This window comes from Choloepus didactylus, chromosome 6 (genome assembly GCF_015220235.1).
Source record: "Choloepus didactylus isolate mChoDid1 chromosome 6, mChoDid1.pri, whole genome shotgun sequence".
NCBI classification, from domain to species: Eukaryota; Metazoa; Chordata; class Mammalia; order Pilosa; family Megalonychidae; genus Choloepus; species Choloepus didactylus.
Window position 1 is genome coordinate 2,434,035 of NC_051312.1, and position 11,034 is coordinate 2,445,068.

Genomic DNA, 11,034 nt, shown 5'->3' on the forward strand with positions numbered 1-11,034 from the left:
TCCCCCATATTCTATATTATAAGACACTGATTTTACATTGTTCAGATAGTTCACATTAGTGGTAACATACAGTATCTCTCCTTTTATGTCTGATTTATTTCACTCAGAATTATATCTTCAAGGTTCATCCATCTTGCCATATGTTTCAGGACCTCATTCCTTCTTACTGCTGCATAGTATTCCATCTTCTGTACATACCACACTCTGTTTATCGACTCGTCTGTTGAAGGACACTTGGGTTGTTTCCACCTCCTGGCAGTTGTGAACAATGCTGCTATGAACATTGGTGTGCAAATGTCTGTTTGTGTCACTGCCTTGAAATTTTCTGTGTATATACCGAGATGTGGAGTCGCCAGATCACAGGGTAATTCAATATCTAGTTTTCTGAGAAACCGCCAAACTGTCTTCCACAGTGACTGTGCGATTATATATACCCACCTGCAATAAGAGTTCTAATGTCTTCACGTCCCCTCCAGCATTTGCAGCTTCCTGTTTGTTTGATGGCAGCCATTCTAACTGGTGTGAGATGATATCTCTTTGTGGTCTTCATTTGCATCTCCCTAGTAGCTAGTGAAGATGAACATTTTTTCATGTGTTTTTTTGGCCATTTGTATTTCCTCTTCAGAAACATGCCTTTTCATATCTTTTGCCCATTTAAAATAGGGCTTTTGTACTACTGTCATTGAGTTGTAGGATTTCTTTATAGATCAGTCTCTTTTCAGATATATGGTTTCCAAATATTTTCTCCCATTGAGTTGGATGCCTCTCCACCTTTTTGACAAAGTCTTTTAAGGCACAGAAGCTTTTGATTTTGAGAAGCTCCCATTTATCTGTTTTTTCTTCTGTTCTTGTGCTTTGGATGTAAGGTCTAGGAAGCGACCTCCTAATAGTAGGTCCTGAAGATGTTTCCCTGTACTATCCTCTAAGAGTTTTATTGTGCTGAGGAGACAATTGTTATAAGATACCATTTATGATGGAAATTTAAAAACCTGTCATAACTATGAACCAATCTAACAAAAGATGTGTGAGACAATTACAGAGAACATTTAAAACTTTTTCCAAAGACGTTACAGGAGACGTGCATAAATGGAGACAGTTACTACATTCCAGGAGAGGAAGACTCAGTATCTTAAAACTATGAGTGCTCTCTAAATAAGCCCATGAACGCAGACTAATCCCCTTCTAAGTGGGCTTCATATGGGAATGGACGAACGGATCCTGAAATCAATATGGAAAGGGACGGAGTGCTGATAGGCTGATTTGCAGAGAGCCCTGGGGTGCGATCCCTGTCCTGTGATGCTGTCCCCTCCGAGGTGGTGACCCGTTAGCTCTGGGAGGGTACAGGGACTGGGTAGCAGAGGGCAGGAGACGAGCCAGTCTCACACACACACGGGGCCCCTCGACGGAGGGCAGATGTGGCTGCAAATCACTGGAAAAGATGACGTGTGAACAGGTACAAATCCACTGGGCCTGAAGATTATATAATCACTGCCCCGCTGCACAGCATCCACAAACAAATCAATTCCAGGGCATTTAAAGACCCTAGTATGAAAAAAAGAAAACCTTCAAATTTTTAGAGGTAACTGTAGGAGAGTATCTTAAAGATCTCTTACCATGGAAATTTCTTAAGCAAGACATTTAGAAAAAGCACAAACCACCAAACAAGAGATTGATAAAATCAACAGGAGTAAAATGAAGGTTTAAAGAATAAACTTCTTTGTCTCAAAAGACACCAAAAGCAAAAAGAAAACTATCATCCATTTCCCGGGGGGAGATATTTGCAACCATCACTGGTGAAGAATTATTATCCAGCATACGTAGAGAACTTGAACATGCCGTTAGGAAAAAGGCCAAGAATTGAGAAGTATGGGCAGGGGTGGCAGCAAGCAGTTCCCAGAGAAGAAAACCCAGAGAGTCAAGGAATAGAGGAAAAGCAGTCACTGGGCCGCCAATTTAAAACCACCATAAGATGCCGCTTCACACCAATCGGATGAACCACATTTGGTCGCCAGCCCGGGCAAGGGAAAGTTCCTTTTGAGAAGCCTCCAGCTAGTACCCGGAGATGGACGGAGAGGATTAGGATAGCACCGCCTTGCAAACATTAACGGCCTAGTCGGCTGAGGCAGGGATCATCCGTGGATGCTACTGTTGTTAGGCAAAAGGTTAACGGGGGCGGCAACGCACACACCTGCACACACACCTGCACACGCAGAAAGGAAACGAGGCGCAGAATATTCAGTCTCCAAATATCACCAATTGAGTTCTTATAAAGGTACCTAAGAGCAGAGAAAACTGGAGCCCCCTGCCCTAACCTAGTGACCTTCCTTAGCATCACCCAAACGAGAGGGACAGAGGCCACACGTCCCCCGAGGAGGCCACATCCTCACCCAGGTGACGTTCAGGCCTAAATGTCTACCCTGTGTCTACTCACGAGGAAACTGCCCGGACACCCCCGACGGCGGGACCTGTTCAAAACAACCAGACTGGGCTCCAGAAGTGTCTCTGACATCAAATACCAACGAGGAGGAGGGGTGGGGTGGGGTGGGGGTTCTGTTCTAGATTAAACGAGACGGGCCGGGCGGGACGAGGAAGCAAGTGCCCGAGCCTTGCCCGCAGGCCACGGCAAGACATGCAGGCTGGACGGGCACTCGCAGTCACTGGGTCAGCGGGGCGGCCAGGGCATTGGGGTCGTGGAGAAGGCCGGTGCGTGCACAGCTTCCAGACGCTGCCAGAAGGGGCAAGGGGGTGGAACCCAGAGGGTGCAAAACCCAGAGTCCAACAGTGCTGAGCCCCGAGGCTGTGGTGCCCACACTCTGTTGGAGGGAGGGTCCTGGAGGACGATGTGGGTGAGGGATTCATCTACCCCTTCTGTCCAGCAATGCCCCCGGTGCAGTCCAGTACGGAGGGACACACAGACACACACGGACACACAGACACACACAGGACACACGTGGCGGCACAGCTTGTAACTGCCCCAAACCGAAAACCCTCTCTCAGCCACCCAGAGGAGAAGGGAACGGGAGATGTAGCCTATTCGCAAGTAGAAATGATGCAGTTAAAACAAATGACCTCCAGCCACATGTGGCCACTGGGGAAACCTTGCAAACATGATGTCGGGGGGGAGGCAAGCTGCAAAAGGAAAAATACAGTAAGATACCAGTTACACAAATTTTTAAAAGATGCAGATAAATGATACATGCCTGGAAACCAGGAGCAGGCAATTCAGCGGACAGAGCCCACTGGCAGAACAAGGGGTGCAGTCGAGAAGGGACTTTCTCTCTTTCACGTGTCATTTCTTAAGCTGAGTGGTGGGAGGTGGAGGGTGGCTCCTCTTCTTTGCACTTATATGTCTCAATATTTCTTAAGTAGTTTATGATCATTAAACATAGGAGGGAAAGGGTGTTTGCTAACATTCCATCTTTATTTCTCAAAACAAAACAAAACAAAAACTCAACAAACCGTTAAAAAAAAAACACCTATAAATACACACTTCCTTTATCTGCCACTTAGCGTTGAAACCTTGAAGGTTTTCAGCCAAAGACAGGAACTGAACACCGTGCCTGCTTTTACCATCACTGTGTAATGCTTCTCTGGAAATGCAAGACAATGCACACCATGTTAAACGGAAATAAGATGTATAACTTCTGGAAAGAAGGAGACCAAAATACCACATTCCTCAGAGCCCCAAGAGAGTGAACGGAAAAGCTCTCAGAAAGAATGAGAGAATTCAGGAAAGCAGCCAGATGCAAAATACATATTTCACATCAATATTCTTTACTACTTTCCAGCAACAACCAATTATTAGATATAGTAGAATGAAAAAATTCATCCATGTTTAAAACAAAGAACATAAAAATACTTAGCAATAATTCTCTTAAGAAATATTTAGGATCTGTAGGAGGAAAACTACAAACTTTAATGAGAACTATCAAGATGAAATTTGAAAACAAAATGAAAGGGCACACCATGTTCTGGGTGAGGTGATTGTTACAAAAATCAATTCTTTCCCAATTTTTAGGTTTACCAGATTTTCAATCAAAACTCTAGTAAGATTTTCTGGGAGGAGGGTAAGGGGTGCAACAAAGGTGGAGAGAGTGCTTGGCAAAATGATTCTAAAATTCATACGGTAGGAAAAAAAAAACAGTCAAGAATAGCTAAGAAAATTGCACAAATTAAAAGGAAATATCGGACATGGAGACAGTGGCAGCCACAGCGGACCACATGCTCGCTGGTGCCCAGCAGCCGGATGAGGCACCTTGAAGCCTTCGCCCCTCGTCCACATTCAGCAGCCCAAGGAGCCAGATCCCCCTCGGTTTCCATTTTCCAGAAGGACAAACTGAGACTCAGGGGGAGCTAAGCTGAGCTCCACAAGCAGCGAATGCGGTTTTAACCTAACAGATCAACCGCAGGGCTTATCGCAGAACTTCACACCCCTGCCTTTGTAGCTCTAAAATTCATTCTAAGTCTACGGTATTTACCAGCCTGGTACTATATATGTGTACAGATCTGGGGCATCACAACCAAGGAAGGAGAGATGAGATGTTTAATAAAGGAGGCTGGGAGAATTAGACACGGATTAGGGAGAAAAACAGAAGGCAGTGAGATTTTAATGCACACCAAACCCCAAGGACATGCCGGGAGAATTGGAGAGTTCGATGTGGGAAAAAAAAAAAGTTAAAAACAAAACGAGAAAGACATCAGGTGCCTGTTTTCCTGCTTTCACGATGGGAAACAATTTTATAAGCTCAGAAACAATAGAAGAATCATGGAGGAAAGGGAAGTGCTCAGTAAATTTCACTACGTAAAAATTTTAAGTTTCTGTAGGTTAAAAGAATGTCAGTCGCAACTGAGAAGCAGACTTCCCCCTCTGGCCAAGATGGAGTCACAGGGACTGGATTTATCTCTGGCCTGAAACAACCAAATTAAAAAACAGACAAAAATACATGTGTAACAACGGTTGTCAAGACACCGGGCACCGGGCAGTGAATGGCAGTGAGGCCGAGAGGCCGGAGGTGACCGAGGTGGCCGTGCAATCGCCCAGCTTCACCTCCTCGAGTGTGCAGCGGGCTCCCTGGGTTGAGGGGATGGCGTGGCGGGTCTGGGGACACCAAGGCAGCCAGGGTTAGGGCAGAGCTCCAGAGAGGGAGCCCCGGGGAGCAGCAGCAGGCTCTAGCCCGCCATACCTGCTGGTGCAGATTCCAGCAGAGGCTGGAAAGAAGCACTCACAGGGCTGGGCAGCAGCAGGGCCCGCGGCCTACCCAGGGCTGGGACAGTGTCTTTTCCCAGCAGCCAGCCAGAAAACCCAACAATTCACCGGGCTCCGGGGAGGGGGCTCAGGAAGGGCTCAGCCCACCGGCGGGCAACAACAGTCCCAGACTGTGCTCCCCAGGCCCGCCCTAGGAGTCATAAAAGCAAGGCCTGTGAGAGCCAACTGTGGCCAAGTAACGACATTCCAAGAAAGAAAGCACAAGAATATTTATGGAATATTTATAGAGAGCACCCACCCAGGTAGAATACACAATGCCCGGCAACCAACAAAAAATTATCAGGCAGGAAAATATGCCCCATAATGAGGAGAAAAAACATCAGTCAATAGAAGCAGCTATCCTTAAGTTAAAGTTGTAAACTAAAAACCCTAAATCAACCACTAAGATAAAATTAAAAACAGAGTTAAGGCTAAAACATCAACAGAGTAGGTAAAATGGAATAAAAAAATTCTTGATTAATGCATAAGAAGGCAGAAAAAGAGGAAAGGGACAAAAGGAAAACAAATAAGATGACAGAAACTTATTCAATTAAATACTAACAGTGTAAGCATATCCATTGAAAAGAAGATATCATCAGGCTGCATAAAAAGCAATACTCGCCTATCTGCTGCCCACAAGAAATATAGTTTAAATATAAAGATGCAAATAGGTTAAAAGAAAAAGGATGGAAAAATGATATATCATTCTGTCATTAGTCAAAAGAAAGCTGGAGTGGCTAGATTAATATCATATCGGTGAAACAGACTTCAGAACAAAGAATTTTACCGGGGATAAAGAAGGCAAATTCATAACAACAAAAGGTTGAATTCATCAAGGACATAAAAAATCCTAAACGTTCGTGCACTGATTAGCACAGCTTCAAAATACACGAAGCACAAGCTGATAGAACTGGAAGGAGCAACAGGCAAATCTGCAGTTTTAGTTAGAGAGTTCAATACCCTCTCTCAAAAAGTCAGAGCACAGCCGGGCAGAAAATCAGCAGGACAAAACAGACGTGCACAACGCTATCAGCCAGGGAGATTCGACTGACATTTTTAGAACATTCCACTCCACTACACATTCTTTCCAAGTGCATATGGAATATTTACCAAGACAGACCATATCCGAGCCATAAAATGAGTCTCAGTAAGTTGGGAATGATTCAACTCATATAAATCATATTCTTTGAACAGAATGTATTTAAATTACCAATCAATAAAAAGATTCCTCAGAAAGTCACCCAAATATTTGGAAATTAAATAACACGTTTCTAAGTAACCCACAAGTTAAAGAAAAATCTAAAAGGAAATTAGGAAGCATTTTTGAAACGAACAAAAACGAAAGCACGACATATAGGAGTTATGGGACATGTTAAGCAGTATTGGAGGGGGGCGTTTAGCACTAACTGCCTGTATCAGCAAACAAGTAAAGTCTTAAATCAATGGCCTCAGCTTCCATTTTAAGTTAACTAGAAAAATCAAAGCAAATTAAGCCCAAAGTAAGCGGAAAAAAGCAACTACTAACGTCAAAGTGGAAATCAAAGACACACAAAAGAAAAAGACAATAGGAAAGATCAGGAAAACCAAGACATGTTTCTTTGAGAAGATCATTAAAATGGACAGAATAAACTAAAATAAAGTGAAATAGAAAAGACACAAATTACCAATATCAGGAATGAGGGAAGTGCCATCAGAAGAACTTCAACAGATATTAAAAAAGAATTAGATGGGAATATTATGAACAATTTTATGCCAATAAATCTGACAACTTAGATAAAATGGAAATATTTCTTGAAAGACAGAAATCATTAAAGCTCACTCAAGAAGAAAGAAATGATCTGAATAACCCTATTTCTACTAAAGAAAATGAAAGGATAGTTATAAACCTTTCCACAAAGAAAACTCCAGGCCCAGAGTACAACACTGGTGAATTCTAACAAACATTTAAGAAAGAGATATTGGAATGCTGTAAAATTCTTCAAAAAGAATTGGGGGGGGGGGTACTGCCCAACCCATTCCACGAGGCCAGCATTACCCCGATACCAAAACATGAAAGACATTACAGGAAAAAGAAGCCACGGGCCCTCACAAACCCAGATGCAAAAATTCTAAATGATTCAAAATAAAATGTTCTAAATAACATTTTAGCAAATATAATCCAACCATACAGAAAAAAGGAAGACATCATGATCCAGCAGGATTTACCCCAGGAATGCAAGGGGGGTTGACCTTCAAAAATAGAGTAATTCACCATATTAACAAATTCTTAAAAAAAAAAAGAACACTTCAATAGATGTAGACAAATCATTTGACAAAAGCCAACATCCAATTCTGATAAAAACTCGGCAAATTAGGAATAGAGACGGTGTTTCCTCAACCTATTAAAGGGTATCTATGAAAAACCTATAGCTAATGACGAAAGACTGAAAGCTTCCCGCTAAGACCACGGAGACAAAGATGTCGTCCTCACCACTTCCATTCGACAGAGGACTAGAGGTTCTAGCTGGTGCCATTAGGCAAGAAAAAGAAATTAAAGTCACATAGATGGGAAAGGAAGAAGGAAAACTGTTTTATTCACATACAATATCTAATCTAATAAAATCTACATTTCAAAAAAGGCTACAAGAAGTAATGAGTTTAGGAAAGTCACAGGATACAAAGTTCAAAACCCCAAAAGCAATTATACTTCTATATACTAACTAGCAATGAATAGACAGTGACATTTTAAAAAATGTCACTTTCTAACGGCATCAAAAAATATGAAATGCTTAGGGATAAATCTGACAAAAGAGGTGAAAGACCTACATATTGAAAATTATAAAACATTGCTGGCAGAAATTAAAGGAGACCTCCATAAATGGAGAGACCTAGAGTAGGTATGAACTAAAGGCTCAAAACTACTATGGCGGCAATTTTCCACCGGCAACCCCAATCAAAATTCCGGCAGGCCTTTTTCATAGGAAATACAAGCTGGGTCTAAAATTCGCAAGGAAATGAAAAGCACCTAGAGAAGCCAAAACAATCCTGAAGAAAAAAAAAAAATCACAAAAAAACAAACCAAAGTTGGAGCACTAACATTTCAAGAATTGGCGTCTGTGGTAATCAAAACAGCATGTATTGGTACAAAGACCCTCAAACAGATCAATGAAACAGAATAGAGTCCGGAAATAGACCTGCACATATGTAGAGAACTGATTTTTGACAAAAGTGCAAAGGGACCTTGCAGTACAGAAATGATAGCCTTTTCAACAAATCATGCTTAAGCAACTGTATATCCACATGCAAAAGGGAAAAAATGAACTTGTATCCACATGTCACACTATTTACAAAAAATACTCAAAACGGATCATAGACCTAAATATAAAACTAGAACTATAAAACTACTAGAAGAAAACGTAGAAGAAAACCTTTGTGACTTTGGTCACCAAAAGCACACTCTCTGAAAGAACACATTGATAAATTAAAAAATCATGTTTTCCAAAACTGTAAAGAAGATGAAAAACAAGCCACAGACTGGGAGGAATCTTTGCAAAGCATGTATTCAATAAAGGAGTCGTGATCAGAATATACAAAGAGCTCTCAAAATTCAATAGTAGGAAAACAAGCAATTTTTTAAAAAGGGGGTGGAGGGGGACAAAAGATTTGAACAGTCACTTCACCAAAGAAGATATACAAATGGCAAGTAAGCACTGAAAAGACACTCAGTGCCATTAGTCACGGGGAAAACGTAAATTAAAACCACAAGGAGGTCCACTACACACCTATTCGAATGGCTGAAACTGAAAAGATGGGCCATGCCAAGGGTTGACAAGGTTGCAGAGAAGGTACATGGCTGGGGGGAGTGCAAAATGACGCTGTTCGACGGTTTCTTAAAAAGTTAAGTGCACACCGCCCACAGGGTCTGGTCATTCTTTCTAGGTATCGACTCAAGAGAAAAGGAAACACATGTCCTTACAAAGACTTGTACACGAATGCGAACAGCAGCTTCGTTCTTCACAGCCAAAAACTGGAAACAATCCAAACGTCTATCAGTAGGTAGATGGATAAACAAACTGTGCTGTGTCCGTGCAACGGCGATAAGAGGGAATGAATCAACAGCGACAGGGATACATCTCAAAATAATTAGGCAGAGTGAAAGAAACCAGACCAAAAAAAGAGCACATACCATGCGACTCCATTTGTACAAAACTCTAAAAAATGCAAAATAACCAGGTCGTTGTTTGCCTGGGGGTGGTGGGAGGGACGGGTTTCCCAGAGGTGCGTGAGGATGCGTATGTCCTCTGTCTCGAACATGTCAGGAGGGATCAAACTGGGCAAATATCTGCAGTTTATCATATGCCGATACCGTGGTAAAGACGTTTTTAAAATTTAAAAGGCAAATGACAAACCGGGAAACTATTCTGAGTCAAGTTTGACAGACAAGGGGGTCATACAACAAATGCATGCACTAAATGCACTTGCAAACCTAGAAGAAAAATTATTAATGCCCTAATAGAAAAAAAAAATGAGCAAAGCACATGTTTTAGTTTCTCGGCTGCTCAAACATATACCATGCAGTGAGTGAGCTTAACAGCTGGACTTCATGGGCTCACAGTGCCAGGGGCTGGAAGGAACCCCATCTCTGGGGTTCCTTGGCTTTCCCATCACGTGGCAATGCACACAGGGGCCCCTTCTTTCACTGGATCAAGGCCCACTCTCAATCGGGCTGGGCACCCGTTCACTCACCCCGTCTTCAAATTTCCTTTTCACAAAGGGGCACACGCTCACAGGACAGGCCTTTAGTGGGGACACAAACGGACGATTTGCAGAATGAGAACTACAAATGCCCAATAAAATGGACAAAACAATGCAAACACTTGTAACCAAACAAATGTGAACATAAACAAGCCTTGGTTCACAGCCTCACTTGCCAAGGGTGATGACCACAAACAAGCCATTTTTTATCCCGTGCCTCCTCTGCACCTGATCCTGGCACCCCGCTCTCCTGACGGGAGGGGGGGGGTCACCTGTTTTGGGGAGGCAGACACAGGTGGTACGCAGGTCGCAGAAGCCCTGGGGAGGGACTGCCAAGGCCACGCACGGGGCAGGGGTGTGAGCCCTCGGTCCCGCAGGCCTGGTGATGTGTTTCTCAGGCTGGGGGGCCACAGGTCAGAGCCCCAATTCCAGCGAGGCACCCCGGCTGGCTGCTTGCTGGCTGAGCTCCTGAGCAAGGCTTTGGGATCCCTGGAGGGAGCCATGTGGACCTGGTGGGAGTGGGGGGTGTCCCGGGGCAGGGCCTGGGCAGAGGAGGGGCAGCCCAAGCTCTTCTCCTGCAAGTGGCAAGGGTGCCCAAGCCGCCAGGGTGGCGGCCGAAACGTTTGCTGCCTCCCGTGGGAAAAAAGCCAGCAAAGAATGTCCTGTCCTTTCTAGATTATTCTGTTCTCGGAGGGGGGGCTTTGCAGCGTGTGTGCTGAAACTGAGCATGAGTGTCCGAAGGCCTCTGTCATGGCTGAGCCTGGCGCCTGGACCCACGGGGCACCCGCCTCAGCCTCGCCTGCATTTTAGGGTACACCGGGGAGCTGCCCAGCCCTGCAAATCCTGTGGGGCCAGAAGTGAGCGAACACAGGGGCGTGCTTTCACAAACCAGTTCTGCGTCATGTACAGTTATCAAGAGAGATAAGGTGGAAAAGAGGCAGAGAAGGATTTCTCAGTCGGCCGCACCCCCTCCCACCCCCGTCCTTCCTCCCTCCTTCCCACCAGCCCCCCCATCCCCACCCCAGCCGCCCAGGGCCAGTCTGGGAGCCTCTGAG